This window comes from Lontra canadensis, unplaced genomic scaffold (assembly GCF_010015895.1).
Source record: "Lontra canadensis isolate GAN:19392208 unplaced genomic scaffold, GSC_riverotter_1.0 scaffold86, whole genome shotgun sequence".
Taxonomy (NCBI): Eukaryota; Metazoa; Chordata; class Mammalia; order Carnivora; family Mustelidae; genus Lontra; species Lontra canadensis.
Window position 1 is genome coordinate 5,748,940 of NW_022631080.1, and position 21,291 is coordinate 5,770,230.

Consider the following 21,291-nt stretch of genomic DNA (forward strand, 5'->3'; position numbering starts at 1 on the left):
CAAAATAAAGACCATATATGACAAGTCCACAGATAACCTTACACCTCAAGATGGAAAGATAAAAGCTTTTTCTTTAAGCTAAGCAAAGAAAAGGGTGACCATTCTCTCTACTTTCATTCACAGTAGTAACTGGAATTCCTAACCAAAGAAGTTAGGCAAGAAAAAGAAAAAAAGGCATGCAAATTGGAAATGAAGAAGTAAAATTATCTCTATTTGCAGATTAATTGGATCTTATATATAAAAAATCCTCAAGGCTCCATCAAAACATTATTAAAACTCAGACAGAAATGTAGTAAACTTGCAGATACAAATCAACATGTAAAAATCCACCGAAATTCTATACAATAGCAACAATCTATCTGCAAGAAAAATTAAGAAGTGACAGTAGCATCAAATACAGTTAAATGTTTAGGAATACATTTAACCAAGTTGATGAAAGACCTGTACATTGAAAGCTAAGAAACTGATAAAAGAAATTGAAGGAGACACAAATAAATGGGAAAGATCTCTTGTGTTCTTGGATTGGAAGAATTAATATTGTTAACATGACCATGCTGCTGAAAGGGATCTACGGAGTCCATGCAATCCCAATCAAAATTCCTGTAGCATTTTTTACAGAAATATAAAAATCTTTCAACCCCCCCCCAAAATTTGATTTGTGGTTTTCTTCAACAGGAATGAATCCTGAACAAACTTCTGACCTTCAGAAAACAAACAAACAAACAAACAAACTTCATTTTACTTACCATTGTTCATTTTAAATGTTTATCTTTATATTAACTATTAAGAAAGCTCCTTCATACACTAATAAAACTGTAACTAGCATTATTAAAAAGAATAATGAGCTCTCAAAGTCTAATATGTTAGAAAGAATATCAAGTAATTACCATACATGCTACACAATTGCTAGGAGAGAACAGATTTTTCTTACTGGTAGCTTGTACCTCTGCCTCTAAATTTGTATCTTAAATTGAGCAGAGATTAAGTGAGCATCAAGCCTCATACAGTAGAAATGGGGTCAATGCAGCTCTCTTTTTTCAATAAAATGGTGTGGGATGGGCATGCATTACTAGGCTTTCCTACATGCTTTCCCTGAAGACATACTCACCCTGTTTAGTCCTCTCCTTTAAAGGGCCAGGCTGAGTTCACACTGAACTTTTTATTGCTCAGGAAAGCAACACTTGAGCCCTTAAATAAAATTAGTTTTTAAAAGATCATGAAGAATCAGGTTGCAATTTTTAAAGAAATTATTATCCTCACCATTGATTCAGTAAATACACACTGAACAAACGCAGTTTGCCATGTAGTCTGATAAATAGTGATTCTTTGAACCAAAATTACGATGGAATGTTTTCACTTAAGGTCCTTGAGAAATAAATGCTATGGAGAAATGGCTGTGGGGAATTCAAGAGATGGTTGATAAACAGGTAGTTGTGAGTTAATCCTAAGTTGAAGATTCCTCACTTCTACAGTCATTACTCACCTATTATCTTGTGTTCAAAATATCATTAATGAGATATAAAACTTTCCATTACATAATTAAGAACTTTGCATTACATAATTAAGAAGAATTCTCATAATTAAGAGAATTCTCTTAGGAGAGCTAATGCAACTAATTTGTAAGTAATTTAAGTCAAGATTCCTCCTGACAACGGGTCCCAGTAAAGATGAAGTAGGAAAGAAAGATGGTACTTGATTGAGGGGATCATGAATTGTCAAAGAAAAGGAGGTCATGGGCTCCGGCACATACTTTTTCTGTTTCAGAATTTTGTCTGGGACTCCCTGGTCATCAAGGAGTGCTAGAGACATATTTATCAGAATGAGAAAGGCATGACTTCAAAAACAGCACCTATGGGATTTTTTTCCAAAAGCACCAATGCAAATCCAAAAGGCTTAAAATTCATCAGTGGCAATAAAGTTGGGTGGAGAGGAAGAAGCATGTCTGCAAAACCTGAGGAATCTAAACACAGGGAATGTTGCCTTTCCTAATTCTCTCCCACACATCTGTATTCATTCCTTTGCTCTTGGCTCACACTCCTTCCCAGAATATGCCACTCCCAACTTCTCAAGGGAAGCCATTCAAGTGTTTTCCCAAGGCTTAAGAAGTGTTGATTGGTAAAGATCTTGTTTTATCTAAGTATATATTAATGAATCCAGTGAAGAAATTATTCAAAGAGTACAAAGGCCAAGGCCAAGAAAATGAAAACATAAATTGTTCCTGCAAGTGGTACTTAAAATACTGGGGTTCACCTATATAAATCTATATTGTATCTGATAAGAGATGAACACCATACTGCTAGCAAGCCAAAGCAGGGAGAACTTCAGCCTTTCAAAAATTTTTTAGGCTGCATACCTGTTTTGTAAGATTCTTAAGGGACGTAATTCATATTTACAAAAAAAATAATTTTACCCATAAAAAGATATATATGGTTTACTCTGGGCTTAATGATCTCGAGGGATGTTTATTCCCATCTAAAGAACTTCAAAAATTTTTCATCGGAAGTCTGTGTTTGTGTGGGGTCCCCTAAAAGGCAGAACCTGAGACAAATATCTTTGCAGGTTAATCTCTGCAAACTCTTTAGGAGACAGCAAAGAGAGACAAGAAAGGGAGGGAGGCATAAATGGTGTGTTAGTAAGATAAGTATGACTGCAAACAAGCAGAACTTAGATCCACTGGATACCTGCCTGCCCGTTGTTTCTTGAGACCTGCTTTTTTTTTTTTTTTAAAGATTTCATCCATTTATTTGACAGAGATCACAAGATCACAAGGCAGAGAGACAGGCAGAGAGAGAGAAGGGGGGAAGCAGGCTCCCTGTGGAGCAGACAGCCTGATGCAGGACTTGATCCCAGGACCCTGAGATCATGACCTGAGCCGAAGGCAGAGGCTTAACCCACTGAGCCACCCGGGAGCCCTTGAGAACTGCTTCTTGAGGTACTAAATCTCCTGGCCACTTTGGTCTGCCCACTACGGAGACTGTTCCAGCTTCAAACAAGTGTTTGCAGGAGGCAACCTTTAATATGTTGAGGTAAATGCCAAAAGTAGAGAGATAGAGCACTAATAGCAACAGATAAGGGGCCCACATAAGCTGAAAAAAACATTAACTTCCATTTCCTATGCGGAACAATCTAGATTGTCATGATGGAAATCTTTGAATGCCTCTCTTCTTCTAAAGGCCATTCAGCATGCCAACTCTTTCCCTGTGGCAATATCACAGAGAATGAAGATGGAGGCCAGATACAATTTGTGCACAATGTGTGGGCATTTTTACACACCATGACAATTACACACCCATTTAGGAAATTTGCTGCTCGTTAAGCATCCTAGTGACATCTCATGGGCTTGCTGGGGATTTCCAGTGCATGACATTTCCTGAATGGTATGTTTACTGCATAGTAGAAGGGTATGGCTGTATATCATGGTCCGCTGCTTAAGGCAGTCTGTCAACAGCCAGAAGGATGGTTCTCTCCCCTGCTGAGTCTCTCAGATGAGAAACTTTCTTAGTATTATTGTTACTGTCTCTGTAAGTTGATTTTCCATCAGAGTTAGAACTTTGGGGAAAATAGGTTCTAGCTTTTTCACCCCAGATGAATCTCAGTGGTGATATTAACACATTCAACTCAAATAAAAAACACTCTGGTCTTATTGCTGCAAATCTGGGCCATTTGCAATATATGTAAACATTTTCTCTGCAGTTTGAGGGCTCCTTTTCGAATCTACAGACATTTTTATAACTGGTTTACTAACATTTCATTTGCTTAAAATGTGAGTTTTATTTCAGAATTGATTTATGAAGGGAGAACAGTTAATTATGTCATGACAGGAGCACTAGCCTTCCTTTATTGTTTGTGAGTCTTATGAAATGCTAAACTCTGAGTTATGATCATTTTGAAACTTTTGAATTATGACATTCAGTACAACTTATGAAAATGAAATTTCCCATTGTTCACTCCCTGCCTGAATTTACTACGAATAAGGACATTTGATTCCATGACTGTAATGCAGTTATCGACTTCAGATCAGAAAACGGAGGCATAGAAAATCAAGTGAGTTGTTCAAGGTCACAACTTTTCTTATCTGTAAAAAGAGGATGACAGTGGAGCTTTGTAAGTTTGTTATAAACTTAAATTTGTACTACTGAGAAAGCACTGATAAAGTTTTATGTAGTTTTTTTAAATAAAATACCTAAATCATCTTCCTTTCTCTTATTTTCTTTTTTGCTTTCTGTTCACATCAGATGCAAAAAGGAGCTATGAAGTTTTCTACAAAGTTATTCTATAAATTTAAGGACATTTTTACCTAAATTCTATACGTGATGACATCATTAGAATCTTCCTTGATAACAGTCTTGAGGTACTGGCTGGTGTGTTAAGTTGAATTTGAAGACTGCCCTATTTCAGTAGCTGGTTCTCTGACATGGAGCTTTGCAGATTCTCACTCACGTTGTCTGTCTTTAAATGCAGCCAAATGCTTAAATGGAAAGAATACTAGATGATGACCTTTAGTTAGTTCTGTTCAGTCATGAGTTGGCCTTGGGACATCAGGAATTCTGTCTCTCTCTATTTCTGTAGTTTCTGTGGAACTCTGCAAGTTACCTATAAAGTGAACTGATAAATCCACAGATTCCTTCTAGCTCCAGTATTTTAATGTTTTGTACCTATAAGTTTTTGTGTTTTGTTTTTGTTTCTGTGTTAGTCGACTCAAGCTGTGATAACAAAATGTCATAGACTACTTCAACAACAGAAATTTATTTCTCCTGGTTCTGTAGTCTGGGGAAGTCAAAGGTCAGTGTGCTGGCAAGGTAGAGTCATCTTTTCTTGGCTTGCAAGAAGCTGCCATCTCTCTTCGTGCTCATATGACCTATTCTTTGTGCACACACACACACACACACACACACACACACACAGAGCAAGCTTTCTGATGTCAGTTCTTATAAAGGCACTAATCAGGGCATGAGGGATCCATCATCGAACTTTAATTATCTCCCAAAGGCCCCATCTCCAAGTACCATTACATTTTGGGTTAGGGCTTCAACATAGGAATTTTAGGGTGACATAAATTTTCAGGCCGTAGCAATCTCTTATATGATTGATTCTGCACCCAGTTTATAAGCCTCCCTCACCTTTTTAAAAGTCAGTTTCAATTTACACCTCAATGGATTTGATAGCACCCAATTAATGATGAGCAGTTCAAGTCTCTTGGCCACTTCACATCTAGGTGCTCAGTCTTTACAGGGGCCTAGTAGTGCACCAGGAGATCATTTTGGGGAGTTATTTTGAGGACTAGTTCTTTGTAATATAGAATATAGTATATTTTCAGAACTCTCGGGCTCTTCTCTGTAACTTTCCTATTGGGGCTTGCCAGAGACTTGACACAGTATCATTACCCATACTGGATACCTCTAGCATCATCAGATCTAAGACTATATGACACAAGTGTTACTCCAACATGTTCCTCACATTGAACTTGCTGAAGAGCCCTCTTTCAAAATGGACCCCACTCAAAACGGATATGAGTCATCACATATATGGATAGTAGCAGTGTCCCCAAGTCACATACATGCTGAAGCAACAACATACAGGGCTTTGTCCTCAGTAGCTAGAATACACAGTAAGTAGCATTGGCCCATTTCGCCATCACTTTCACCAATCTACTTGTGGAATCTTTAACTTTGCCAGATGAGAAGTCCTAGTTTCCGGGGCGGGGGGGGGCGGTATAAACTAACAGGGACATTTGAAGAATTCCCCTGAATTGAAGGGTACAACTACCCCATGTCAACTTGGGACTCCTTCTGTCAGAGGGAAAGCAAACAAACTAGGTGATGGAGTATACTTTGATGACTGAGTAAGGATGCTACTTTGATAGGGGCAAAGGGGAGTGCAGTTTGTACCCACGTTTTTCATTGGGGCATTTCTTGTTGCTACCATTCAAAGAATTGCTATAAATGGGCAGTATTAGCAATCCACCAACTCAGCAAGTGAAAGACTACTTAGGGCATAGACCCTTTGGAAATGAAGTTTTGGTTCACCCTCCTGGGAAAGCAACCAAGACAAGGCTAAGTACTGGCAGGTGATGATGGCAATCTCAAGTTCCAGTGAAACAAAAGATGACGGATGTCTGTTACAGCCTCAAGATCAGGTACAACAATAATCACTAAAGTATATTTTTTAGGAAATTACAGCTGACAAGGATTGGATTTTCACCTTCATGGCACAACTAGATTGAAGTGGTACAACTGAGCACCCTATTTTTTGCACTTCCCCGGGTCCTCTGGGACCTATATGACCCCACAACCACTACTTAAAGACTTTCCCACCTGCTCAGTGGAAAGCCTCATCCATCACTTTCATGGACATGTGTCTTGACACTGCTAGCTGTCTCAGCCTCTCAGGATGATATTAGGCTTCCCCATGGTCCCAGAGCAGGAGCCCCCACAGCTCAGACACCCCAGGGCTACAGCCCAGGGAAGCTATTGCCCATCTTACCTTTTTGTAGTTTATATGATAGCCTGCATCACAGGATGGGGGAGGGGGTTAATTTTCCTAGTGCTTGCCTGGAAGAGCTCAGTAACACGTCCTGGAGGTTTGGGAAATTAATGTTCTGGGTGGCAAGCTTGAATCTGTGTGATATAGTAAACAAGATTTTGTTAATTCCTATGGATTTTCCTCTTTGCACATATTCTTCTGAGGTAAAATGGCTTTATATAGCCTCTCAGGGGATGGCCCATGAGATCAAGCAAACAGCTACATTTTCTTATAATACTGAGGTCAGCCTCTTAGGTTTATGTTCTTTCCTTTTTGTGTGTCTTTTCCTTTTTGCCTCAGTTCCTCCCCTGTCACCTCACTTGCTTCTCTGGGATTTGACACTCCTCCTACCCCTTCTGCAATGAAACATTGGAATTTAAACTTGTTAGAAATTGTTTTCTAAGGAACTTGGACTCGGATGTGTAATGATTCAGCTCATGCATGCAGTGGGTTGTGCATAAAAGGAAATTCTAAGAAGATGAGGCAGGCTTCCTGTCATAAACAGGAACAGGAGGTCAATTGTAAGGAAAATCACAAAGAGAAATGAGGCAAATGTGAGATGTATGAAACAGGAGAAGAACACAGAAGCCTGAACATCATGAAGGAAGGGAATTGCCAGATTTAAACATTAAGCTTCCCTTGAGCTTTTTCTTGGGGGCACGGAAGGGTAATAAATTTGAAATATGAAATGAAGAGTCTTGTTGACAGAAAACAAATTTGAATTCTCAGAAGAGAGCAGCCTGTCAGCAATCTGTCTTACTTCTTGCCCTTGAAGATTTTTGGGAAAAGAATTCCAGGCAGATATTTATATTACAATCAGTACTGTTACATGTTGAGATAAAACAGATAGGGGCATGGCTTGGTTATTATAAAGTGATCAGGAAGCAAAAAATATCAAGGAAATCAAAGAATATTAAAATCATTGTGCAAATGATCTTACGGTCTTGACTTTTTTAGGGGTTTTCACTACAAGTCCGGATCCTGGTTTAAGGACAATAAATAAACTGATTTCCAAAGTTTTCTCCAGGGCCAAATCAAGTTGAAACGTTCTCTGGGGCCAGAGCACAGATATAAATGTCTATTATCTTCTGTATCATTGATTCTCAAACTTAGTAAGTATCTAAATCATGGATCTATTAAAATACAGGTTGCTGGATCCCACAACCAGAGTTTCTAATTCAGTAGTTCTAAGGTGATGCTGAGAATGTGAAATTCTGAGATGTTTCTAGAAGATACTTATGTTGCCAAACTAGGAGCCAAATATTGGAGGGGTGGTATTTTTTCTGAACCTAAGACATCATTTTAAGACCTAGGATAACAAGGAAAAAAGTAAGGAATTTTCTTACTGAATATCCATGGCACACTGTCAGAAGAAAAAACGTGAAGTTTAGAACAAAGACTGTTCTAGAAAGATTTACAATGGAATGCTAAAAAGAATTTCCCTCTTTGTTTCTTTGAACATTTGAAAATTAAATTTTTAAATGGGTGTTTCATAAATAGCTAACAGTTACGTTATGATTCTCTATAAAACGTCCATACTACAGCATTTTTTTTTTTCTGTTACATGGCATCAAGTAAATCTCTCTGGAAAACTCTCTGGGTGGATTAGCTGAAATATTTTTTAAACAGCTTTACTGAGTATAATTGGTATATAAATCTACACATTTAATGTATACAACTTGACATGTTTGGAGCTATGCATATACCGTGAAATCATCACCACAATCTAAGTAACAAAACTTATCTATCTTTTGGCTTCCTGCTGTTCCATGGAGGAGAAAAAAGATGCTAAAGCATGTATGTAACTTTTTTTTTTCCATAAGATAAATCTGAAGCCCTCAAGCATTTCTCTGGATATCTGTTGTGAGAAATCAAAGAGGCATTGAAAAATTGCTGTTTGGAATTATCAAAGTAATAGCAGCTGTACTGTAGGATTGAATTTGTCTTAAAATATAGACTACATATGTTATGAGGCAAATAGTTCTTCTATGATTCAAGGGTGTTAGGTGAAAATGGACTAAGCCAATGGTGTGCATCTTTTTTAAGAAAAAAAAAGATTTTATTTATTTATTTGACAGACAGAGATCACAAGTAGGCAGAGAGGCAGGCAGAGAGAGAGAGAGAAGAAGCAGACTCCCTGCTGAGCAGAGAGCCCAATGTGGGGCTCGATCCCAGGACTCTGAGACCGTGACCCGAGCCGAAGGCAGAGGTTTTAACCCACTGAGCCACCCAGGTGGCCCTAATGGTGCGTATCTTGACTGCATGTTAGGGCTTTTAAAAACTCCAAAATCCTGGCCTCATTCCAAATCACTTATTTCAGTCTGGGGATGAGACCCAGGCATCAGAGTTTTTAAAAAGCCCCCAGTGATTCCTATGAGCAGACAGACTGAGAATTGTTTATCAAAAAAGAAAATAGGTCAGTCTGTTTCTGGGGCATCTGGGTGGTTCAGTCAGTTAAGCAGTTGCCTTTGGCTCAGGTCATGATCCCAGAGTCCTGGGATCAATAGAGCCCCTTATTGGGCTCTTGCTCAGCAGGAAATCTGCTGCTCCCTCTCCTTCTCCCTCTGCCGCTCCCCCCTCATGCTCACTCACTCTCTCTTAAATAAATGAGTAAAAATGTTAAAAAAAAAAAAAAAAGTCTGTTTCTGGCAGGACCAGAGTGCCATTTTACATGAAGTAAGACAAACAGACTCTTTTTGAAGAGAAAATTTGTGTTTCCTTACATTAAAACAGCTTCATTTTTCACTGGGTGTCTGCCTTTGACTCAGGTCATGATCCCAGGGTCCTGGGATTGAGCCCCGTGTCGGGCTCCCTGCTCAGAAAAAAGCCTGCTTCTCCCTCTCCCACTCCCCCTGCTTGTGTTCCCTCTCTCGTTGTCTCTCTCCGTCAAATAAATAAGTCTTTTTTAAAAAAAGAAAGCTTCACGGGGCACCTGGGTGGCTCAGTGGGTTAAGCCTCTGCCTTTGACTTGGATCATGATCTCAGGGTCCTGGAATCAAGCCCCGCATTGGGCTCTCTGCTCAGCGGGGAGCCTGCTTCCCCCTCTCTCTGCCTGCCCCTCTGCCTACTTGTGATCTCTCTCTCTGTCAAATAAATAAAATCTAAAAAAAAAAAAAAAAAGCTTCACCGAATTTGTTGAAACACCTGAAAAACACTGAGAATGTGTTTTCATAATGACCCATGGGCAGCAGAAAGATGTGTAAGACCTAGGGAAGTGGTGAGACTCTATGTTCAGGCTTGTAGGACTTCCTCAGGATTGGGGAATAAAATAACTAATAGGAGAAAAGTCATGATACAGAGATCAGTGGAGATTTGGAGAAACAGGTAGACCCTTGAACAAACTAAGAGTGAATGGCCACAATACTGAGGCATTGTTAAATTCCATAGGAACTCTGTTGAAACCGGATCTTCAGCAACCCTTGCCAAACCCCTAATTTTAAGGCACCTTAGGTTGCTTGGGCCCCGGGGCTGAACAAGCATCTGAGGAGAACTCCTTTTCATAGCAGCCGTCACGACCCCCAGTAGAAATGACATGTGTTTATGCTCTTCGTCTTCTCATGGGCCACATCCCAATTCCCTGCTATGGATACTCCCATTGAAACTAATCAGAAATTTATTTCCTAGAACAAGAAAATGAGTCTTTTGCTTAACTGACAGGACATCATGATGGAAGAGCGACCGCAGCACCTATATTTCAAGTCCCCTATGATGTATGGGGGCAGTGTGAGAATCCCCTAAATCAGGCAAAATCAAAGCATGATCATTTCCCCTTCTCCTTTGCAAGCCCTCTGCTTTCCAAAGAAGAAAGGTCTGAAGTGGATTATTGGCTGGGTGGTATATGGGAGAGCTCCTGAGTGAAAGGACAGAAATTCGAGGACTTAAACCAAAAGTTAGACTCAAATAAAAGATAAAAACCAAAAAAAGAAGGAGGGGAGAGGAAAGCTGATGTTGGGAGTTCCAGGATGGTGCAGCGCTGGGGCCAGGGTTGACAGAGGAGGCTGCATAGAGGGAACAGTGGGACCCTGGGCTTGGTGATGTGGCTGGCTTCCAAAAAGGAATACTGTGTCAGAAAAAAAGGTGTTTATGGGTATAAAGGACATTGTTTCCTAGGCGATCTGCCATTTTAAGCTGTGTTGTGATCTCCCTTCTCTTTCTTCATAGCAGAACCTAATTTCATAAAGGACTTCATCAGTCGTTAATATTGAGTGGGGTTTTAATCTCAGAATACTGGCTCTGTGAAGATTATATGCATTATATCTTAAAATTATGGAAGGAAAGCTTCAACTGTTTTAAAGCAATTTTAGTTAATACACACTAGAAATTAATTTTGAGAGAAAAAGAGAAAATTTCCCAAATATCCATTACATTTCTGATCAGTTAAGTTGTATGGATTAATTTTTTAAAATATTTTATTTATTTATTTGACACAGAGAGATCATAGGTAGACAGAGAGAGAGAGGGGAAGCAGGCTCCCCGCTGAGCAGAGAGCCCGATGCGGGGCTCGATCCCAGGACGCTGGGATCATGACCTGAGCCTAAAGCAGAGGCTTTAACCCACTGAGCTACCCAGGCGCCCCTGTATGGATTAATTTTTAAAAATTGTTACAAGGGTGTCTGGGTGGCTCAGTTGGCTAAGCATTTGACTCTTGGTTTCAGCTCAGGTCAGGATCTCAGGGTCCTGGGATCAAGGCCTATGTCAGGCTCCACGCTTAGCAGGGAATCTGCTTATTCCTCTCCCTCCCCCTTGTCCTCACCCTCTGTTCCTTCCTCTGAGCCCCTCCCCTCACTCGCTCACTCTCTCTCTCTCTCTGAAATAAAAATCTTTTTAAAATAAAATAAAAATTATTATTATATGTTAAAGAAGACTCATAATCTCAGGACTATATGTAGAAAATAGAGGCAATAGAAAAGAGTGCAACCATAAGAACAACATCAGGTCAATTAACATCTATAATATATGAAGGCTTGAGAAAGAAATGTGAAGGACAAGAGTAACCCACTTGTGAATTATATTTACAGTAAGTAGAACAAGGAAAAAGATGGGCCGATGTTATGATAATAGATTACCTCATCTCATGTTCCTTATGGGTTTTTTTCCCCATCAGGTAGAGTGATTATTAGAAAGAAAGTTACGGAACAAACATATGAGTTAAAAAGAAATTCCAGGCCGCAAGTTGGTAAAGTGTTTCCAGGAGAACAGTTCCCGGTTAAGGAGGAATATGTTTTTAGAGTGCTTGATGGATATTTCCAAATGTAGGTTTCTTGATACACAGTGAAATCTGGGTGGACAGCCTGCCTGTTCCTCTCCTAGTGTTCTCCTGCCAAGTTGTCAGATTAAAAATGCACCTAAAAATTTAAAAGTAGGAGAACTGTTTGAAAAACCGAATTTATTTTTTTAAAAGATATTGCTCTATAGAGGAATAATATATTATGAGGTTATCAAAGAAGTTTTAATGTTCTCTGAAAAAATCAAAAAGATGTGGAGATTTGCCAGTAGGTTAGGTATGTACACATACATTTTTAGTTTTCAGTTTGGGAAGGAGTAAAAGTGCTATGAAGTACAATCTTGTTAGAGTGGTATCATTAGAGAGTCAGCCATTACTATGGATAAATAATAGGATTTTTTAATACTGTCATTTTGAAAAATATTATACTTTTTAAAGTGAGCCCTAATCACTTAGGGCTCTTCAATTCACTAAGAATAAATTATAAAAAGTCAAATTTATTTTTTTGAAGAACAATTGGATTAATAAAATGCACAATATATATTATATCTGGATTTCAAGAAAGTCTTAGAATATACAATTATCCCCTTAGGGAAGAAAGAAGAGTAAAATTAAAGCTAAATAATCATATATTTAGGTGATTTTGTATCTGGTTAGTTTATCGTGGCTTAAATGCTGCTTATAAATGATTTGGGGCATTTCCAAGGGCCACTGTCTTCAGCACTGCCTTCCTTCATCTCAGTGCTTTAGGTGAAATCCTAAAAGGTTTCTTACTTCCTTGTACCTATCACAATAATCGGTATGAAATAGATTATGTTCAATGGCAGAATGGAAACACAAGAAAATTCTTAGTTGGAAAGGTGAAATGGATGCACATATGCTCATATTTTCGTTTTTGTTTTTAAGTAAACTCTACACCCACTGTGGGGCTTGAAATCACAATCTGGAGATCAAGAGTCGCATGTTCCACGGACTGAGCCAGCCGGGTGCCCTTCATGTTTTTGTTTTTTAATGCTACAGAGAAATAGTTAACCCTTGAGGTCAGAACTGATTAAGGGTAGAATGACTTGCCCAGAGAAGTAGCTGAAGTGTAGTTTGATTAAATCCAGATAGCGGTGATAAGGAAAATCAAGGAGTAACAACATGGCTTAATTAGCAGGCTTTTCCCACTTTTGAGAATGTTCAGTATTTCTTAAGTGCCTATCACGAGTAGGTCACTATTTCCATAGTAGTGGATTCAAACTAGCATAGAGCCTAGGCCTTTAAATATCTCACCGTTGAGTTATTCTATCAGTGTTCCCTTCAGAAGATACCCAGCATCTGAGCACTGCTCAGCATATCCATCTTCACCAGGCTGGTCCAAGCTCCTCTCTGGTCTGAATTCCTGTCCCTGAACAGAGTTCTCCACTTCTTCCTTGTCCCCTTCAGTCTGATCTCAATAGGACAGCTTCTTTACTATTCCTCAAGCAAGCCGAGCAAACTCCCAACTCAGGACCTTTGCTTTCACTGTTTGCTTTACCTGAAATGTTCTGCCAGATACCCTCATGGCTCTGTCATTATTTCTTTTGTGTCTCGACCCAAAGTCCCACCTCAGTGAACAGAGCCTTATCTGGCCACCTGGACTCTCCATATTGACACTTAACACCTCCTCTCTGATTTATTTTTCTCTTAAACACTTAACACTACTTAATACACTACATATATTAATTTAAAATCCTACCTGTGCACATCCCCATCAGCATGTAAGTGCCATAAATTTTTATCTGTTTTGTTTTCTGCTCTATTCCCAGTGTTTAAAACTGTACCCAGCAGAGCTGACAATCAATGCATATTTATCAAGGGAATGGAAGAAATGATAAAAGTCCATAATGGGAACAGTCATGTTTATTAAGCAGTCATTAGGGCCTGGCACAGAGCTAAGCACTTTGTATGCTAATGCAGCCCTGAGTTCTCTGGTAACAGGAAAGGAAACCAAGGTTCAGAGAAGTCAGGTAACTTGTTCAAGGTCACACAGCTGGTCAGTGCTGGGCCAAGATAATGTTCAGGGGTCCACAGCCCCATCATCGTCCAGCTCACTCAATCAAAAGCATGTCTTGCTTTATGCTTCTCCTCACCCTCAACTTAGAGGGGTGAGCCATGTGTCTTCCAGCGAGAACAGGCTGTTGACCTTGATTCTTTTACAGGGGAAGATTGAAGGCATTTTCCAGCATGGATTTAGTAGATTATACTTAGTGCTGCATCTTGGGGAGGTGAGGACCTTTTGGTTGCCATGGTAACGGAGAGCAGGTGCTTGTAAACTCATTTCTTGTGGAGTGATGATCCCTTCTCCTTAATTTTAGCGGGGAACAAATCTGGTAACTTGTTATGATGTGTCTCTCGCCGGTGCTGCTTGTTCTGTGTAGACCTATGTCTGCTTTTTTTCTTTTCTCTTTTTTTATTTTGAAAGTTAATTAACCACAGAACAGAAAATTCGGAGAAAATTCGTAATCCCTCAACCCCAAACTATCTCATCATCATTCATTCTTCCTTTTATTATTGAGATATAAGTCATAGGCCATAAAATTCATCATTTTAAAGTACGCAAGTAAGCAACTTTTAATAAATTCAGTGTATTTCTGCAGAACATTTTCACCACCCCAGTGAGAAACTCTGTACACACTAGCAGCCACTCCCCAGTCCTCCCTTTCCGAAGCCCCTGGCAGCTGTGAATCTGTTTTCTGTGTCTATAGATTTGTCTATTCTGGACATTTCACGTAGATGGAATCCTATACCCTTTGGTATTTTGTGACCAGCTTCCTTAGCATCATGTTTTAAAGGTTCATTTACGTTGAAGCTTGTTGTCAGTACTTCATTCCTTTTAACGGCCAAATAATATTCCATTATATGGATACACCACACCTGTTAACCATTCCTCAGTTGACAGACATTTGGGTTCTATCATTCATTCTGATGTTCATTTTATAGAGAGCAACTCTGACTTTGCCATCTATTAGCGCTTTGGCATTGGGAAAATATCTTCATGTTTATAAGACAAAATAAATCTCTTCAACTCTTAATGATACTAATCCTAGTTTTATAAGATTTTTTTAACTTTTCCTATTTTTTGCTTTTATTTGAGGATTAAATGAACGAAAGCATGCAAACAGTTCAGTGTGCAGTGGATTCCTAGGAATATTTGTGTCGTCCCTCCATACATTGTCTTCTTTTCCATTATGTTCTCTGCCCTGACACCCAACAAATTTTACCATTGTTCCTAGTGAGCTCTCTCAGAGATACATTGAATTTTTTAAATTTTCACAAGATAATATGTGATCAATAGAAGGGCAGCACTGGTATACAAAAGCTGGAACTCTCCCCATGACCTTGGCTTACCCAATTGCCATTCTCTTACAAAACTTCTGCCTCTCTGCATTGTTGGTGCTGAGGACACAGGGCGTCTCTGTGTCTCAGAGCCAAAGCACCACCTGAAGCTCATGAGCCCATCTTGCCTACCTACACTAAATTCAGAATCACTAGTCCCTAGAACTCACTTACATACACAATTCTTCATGTCCTCTACTCTGTTCAGTCTCTTCCAAAGCTCTGAAGCTAGCATCTCAGCTCTGTCTCTTATTATCTGTAGGAACTTCAATCTCTTTTCCTCATCTTTAAAGTTTAGATAATGATTGTTAAGTTCATAGCTGTTGTTATGATTAAATGAGATACTACACAAAAGTGCTCCACGGCATAGTTGACAAACTATGCAAAGAATGAACACCTAAAGCCTCAAGAGAGAATAGAAGGAAAGTCTTAATTGCCCTCTCTCACGATTCACCCTTGTTTTCCTTCACTTACAGACTATTTTGCCTGCTTTTATTCTTCTTTATTTTTCTTCACAGAAAAGGAAGCACATTCTCCATTTTTAGACTCTCCATTTAGAACATTCTCCATTTTTAGTATCTGGTCATTTCCTGTACTCTATCATACACTCATACACACACACCCTATCTGGCATCTTATTTTATACTATTTAACAATTTCCCCTAAGTTTGGTTTTGTTTTAAGAAAATCTGTTCCTTGGAGCACCTGGGTGGCTCAATCAGTCAAGCATCTGACTCTTGATTTTGGCTCAGGTCGTGATCTCTGTGTCAGGAGACCAAGCCTCACATCGGGCTCCACGCTCGACGGGGAGCCTGCTTGAGATTCTCTCTTCCCTTCTACCCCTACCCCCCACTCTTTCTCTCTCAAATAAATAAATAAATCTTAAAACTATTCCTATTCATTCTTATTTAACCAGTCATCTTTTTTGAATAGTTTGATTAATTTTATAAATGTTATTATGAGGAACAACCTTGTAGCTAAAGTTTGTGCACATATATAATTATCTACTGAGACTAAATTGCCAGATTCTAAGTTTCTTAATCAAAGGGCACATGTATTTTTAAGTCTTTTGATAACACACTGAATTGCCTTTCAGAGAATTTGTACCAATGATCAACAAATAAGACATTGTAACATCTGTCTCGTTCATCACCCACCAAAAGAGAGCAATGAAGTATTTGCTGTCTTTATCGACAAATGTAATCAATTGTAATAGTATTCTATCCTTCATAATTAAGACTGAACATATATTCATATGCTGATTAGGCATTTGCATTTATTCTGTGAGGAATTGCCCAACATTTTAAAACCCATTTTTCAATTGAGATATTTTCTCTATCCCTTTTTTTTCTAATACATGTTAAAGATACTGAACACTGAACTCCTTGTTGGCTATCATGCTGGCTTCTCTAGAAGTATCAGAGAATCAATATGCTGAAGATTGACTGACTGCCTTCTTTCTAGGGATTGTAGATAAGTTGTTCGCAGGACAAGGTAGAGTATGTGTGAAGCACTTGCTGGTCAATCATTTTAGATCTGGAAAGAAAATGCTTGTTAACAACACAAAGCAATATAACATATAATTTCGAGCAATTTTTTTATATGAGTGTATTTTGACTTCATTCTCTTATACCAAAAGCACTAAACACACCTTGTAGGTTGCCATACACAGCTCTTGGCACTGGTTGTCTTTAAAAACATCAGTCAAGCTCCATCCATTTTTTGAAGCTTAATTCTTCTAGATGCCCAGAGTCCTCAGTGCTCACATACTCCCTGCTCTGCATCCTGCCCCAGTTTACTGATGTCACTCTCCCTTGGGTCACATCCTCATTGGATTTTTCTTTTCTTTGAAGGTTTTATTTATTTATTTATTTATTTATTTGAGATAGAACGAGCAGGGGGAGGAAGAGAGACAGAAGCAGAGGGAAAAGCAGACTCCCTGCTGAACAGGGAGCCCGAAGCAGGGTTCAGTGTCAGGATCCTGAGATCATGATCTGAGCCAAAGGCAGGGGCTTAACTGACTGAGCCACCCAGCTGCACCAGCGTTTTTCTTAATGATCTTGAACTCAACACTGAATCCAAACTATAACTTGCTTAATGCTAAGAGTATTGCCATTTCAAAAGTTCATTCAGCAAATATTTATTGGGCCCCTGCTGTTTTCCAGTCTCTATATTATCCTCTCTTTGTACCATGTATTTATTCCCACTGGGCCATCTACCAAATAGTACTTTAACCAGAGGACATTGGTTGAACACTTAAGGCAGGCTGGTAAAAGATACTCAGATCATGCAATGAGGGGAGCAGAGGAGGGTAAACTTTTTACAACTGTTTTTTTAAATCTCCTTACTTGGCATTACTCTATTTCACAGTGGATTTCATTTCATATGGCCTCTGATGCTATATGCCTTTTTGAGCTAGAGGGCATGATGGCTATGATCAGTGACAGAGGAAGCAAATGAAATGATCGTTTCTAAAGTCAAAGAGGATTATGCCATCCCAAAAGAAACAGGGGATCCAAAACATTCACATGGCATTTGTTTAAACTATGATGTTTGCCTAGTGTACAAAAAAGGAAGTTGTTGCCAGTAGGGTTATTAATTCCTTGCCTGAGACATTAACTTGAGGAATCATACTGTTACCAATCAAGTATCCATCTTGAAAATGTCTTCCCTGTACTGAAATGGTGGTGTATAACACTGCAGGCTAAACTAATTCCCCTGGCATTTGGGGTTCTGAAATCTTCCAAACCGTAAAGACTCAATGCCAGTTTCCAGCCTCATTGGAGAGCTGATGAACCAGGAGCTTTTCTAATAATAGGGAACACCACATAAATGGAGGATTCCCAACACAAGTTCTATTGTTAATAGGAGAAAATCACCCTAGGTAAATAAAACTCTTACCATTGGTGCTCAAGAACTATCTACCTCTTTTACATGGTGAGGCTATAGTAAATTTGTCTTGCTTCCAATTTATGTGGAATGCTTTCCTGAGAGTAAAAATGTTGTACAGCATCCAGATTTTTTCTAACAACAATGTTAGTTTGGGCAGATTGTGAAAACGTATGATATTTGTCTTTCTCTGATTTATTTCACTTAGCATTATACTCTCTAGCTCATCCATGTCTTGGGAAATGGCAAGCTTTCATTCTCTTTTAATGGCTGAAAAATGTTCCATTACACACACATGCACACACATGTACATATACACCACACATGCTTTCTTTCTCCGTTCATCCACTCATGGACGCTAAGGCTGTTTCCACATCTTGGCTGTTGTAAGTAATGTTGCAGTGAACATGTGGGTGCATTGATCTTTTCAAATTGTGTTTTCATTTCTTCAGATAAACACCCAGAAGTGGAATTGCTAGAATATACGGTAGTTCTATTTTTAATTTTTTGAGGAACTTCCACACTCTTTTCCATACTGGCCATACCAATTTACGTTCCTACCAACAGTGCTCAGTTTCTCTTTTCTCCATATTCCTGGCAATACTTGTTATTTGTTTTCTTTTTGCTGATAGCCATTCCAACAGATTTGAGGTGATATCTCATTGTGATTTTTAAAAATATGTATTTATTTGACAGAAAGAGAGAGAGAGACAGTGGGCACAAGCAGCAGAGGGGCAGGCAGAGGGAGAAGCAGGCTCCCCACTAAGCAGAGAGCCCTACTCAAGGCTCAATCCCAGGACCCTGGGATCATGACCTGAGTTGAAGGCAGATGCTTAACTGACTGAGCCACCCAGGTGCCCCCCTCATTGTGGTTTTGATTCATATTTCACTATTTGGTGATGCTAAGCATCTTTTTTTTTATTTTTTTTTAAAGATTTTATTTATTTATTTGACAGACAGAGATCACAAGCAGGCAGGGAGGCAGGCAGAGAGAGGAGGAAGCAGGCTCCTCGCAGAGCAGAGAGCCTGATGCGGGGCTCGATCCCAGGACGCTGGGATCATGACCTGAGCCGAAGGCAGAGGCTTTAACCCTCTGAGCCACCCAGGCGCCCCTAAGCATCTTTTAATATACCTGCTGACCATCTGTATGTCTTCTTTAGAAGAATGTCTATCCAAGTCCTCTGTCCACTTTTTAATTGAATTGTTTTTCCCATCCCTTTACTTTTAATCCATATGTGTCTTACCATTTATAAAGTGGTTTTCTTGGGACGCCTCAGTGACTCAGTTAGTTAAAGCATCTGCCTTCAGATCAGGTCATGATCCCAGGGTCCTGGGATCGAGTCCTGCATCAGGGTCCTTCCTCAGAGGAGAGCCTGCTTCTTCCTCTGCCCACCGCTCCCTCTGCTTGTGCTCTCTCTCTCTCTCTCTCTAATAAATATATAAAATAAAATCTTAAAAATAAGTGGCTTTCTTATAGACGACATATAGGTAGGTCTTATTTTTTGATCCACTCTCACAGTCTCTGTCTTAACCAGTGTATAGTTGGGTTAATATCTATCCTATCACTGCTTCTATTTGTTGTCTTTTTGTCTTCCATTTTTTTCCGCTTTTGCAGTTTTAATTGAGCATTTTATGTGATTCCATCTTCTTTCTTAACATGCAGATTATACTTTTTTACTGTCTTTAGTCATTGCCCTAGTGTTTGTAATATATATTTACAATTAATACAGGTATATTTCAGTAACACTGCTTACATGTAGTATAAGTAACTTACAAAAACAAAATATTCTTGGAGTGTCTGGGTGGCTAGTTAGTTACAAGTCCACTTTTGGTTTTGGCTTAAGTCGTGATCTCCTGTGTTGTGAGATGGAGCCCTGCATCAAGTCCCATGTTGGGGGGGGTGTCCGCAATCAGTGGGGAGTCTGCTCGGGATTCTCTCCCTGTGCCCGGGATTCTCTCTCTCTGCCCCTCCCCACATGCAACCTGCTCATGCTCTCTCTCTCTAAAATAAATCTTCAAAAAGAAAAAAAATTCTTTTTTAAATAACAGATCAGTTATTTAATTAGGTTCTTTGTAAGAGATTTAGAAATCCAATTTGTGAGGGTAAACTTCATTTGGGAGAGAAAACACAGAGCACAGCAGCCCTGGAGCTGAGGGAGAACTTTGATTTTGGGCAAGATTCTCGAGTCCTCAGATTTGGGATCAACCTTGCCCTGCTCTGTAATCTCTTTTTTTCTCTTTCCCTGTGAGGGAAGATCTCACTTTCCCGGTGTCCGGGTTTCTGCATCTTCTTGAAGTGAGAAGGGTCAGTGAGAAGTTTGTGGATCTTCATAGCCCCGGTACAACTTTGGTGGAGGTGGCAATGACAGATTTGTGTTGTGTTCCGCACGGAGGAGCTCGGTTGTGGCCAGAGGTCCGATCGCAAGCAGCGCGCCCCTGCTCAGTGGCTTCTGGAAAACAACCCGCTTGCCTCTGTGGCGCCCAGTCAGGATGATCACACTGGCCCCAGGAGTGATGCCATTTCCAGTTTTCCCACGTGCTAACGGGGCGGTCTTTTTGCCGGGGATCAACAGCTTTCCAGACACAACTTGAGTAGGATCAAACCTTGGCATTTTGTGAAGTTTAACCACTCAGGTTCCACCATTCTTGTCACCACCAACTGGTTTTGTGACAATAGCAAGAATGGGATTAATCCTGGATTTAGCTCCTGAATACTTCCTCTTCTACGGGACCTTTCTAGAATACATAGCTGATGGGGAAAATCTGCCAATTTCTCTGACTGGGACAGGGATTGGGCTGCAAGTAGGGCTGCTGTTCCTTGGTGTTTTAGCCTTGGGGTCACTCTTCTTAACCTTGCCACCTGTATCAGCTTTCTCGGTTTCAGGTTTCCTCTCCTTGGTATCTGACTTCTCAACTTCCTCACCTGCCACCTTGCAAGATGGGAAGGAAAATGAAATATTTTTAATGCCTCCCTCCAGTTCTTTGTATAGTTGGAGTCATTTCATTTCACCTGTATACAAGCTTACATAATAGTATTTGTGTATATATGCATGCAGGGTCAAATACACTATTGCTATTATTATTTTTAACTGTTTTTCCAAAGATCAGAAGAAGTTTTTTAAGTAAAAGATTTTATTTTACATTGAGGAGCTGCCAAAGTGTTTTCTGTAGTTGTCGCATCATTTTACATTCTCACTGGCAATGCATAAGTCTTCTAATTTCTCTACAATCTCACCAGCATTTGAAGTTTTCTTCTTCTTCTTCTTCTTCTTCTTCTTCTTCTTCTTCTTCTTCTT

General features: G+C 39.5%; 1 pseudogene; it reads right to left on the reverse strand.

Moving 5' to 3' along the window:
- Positions 1–20,077: 20,077 nt before the first annotated feature.
- LOC116882658 overlaps positions 20,078–21,291 on the reverse strand; it is a 9,260-nt pseudogene continuing 8,046 nt past the window's right edge.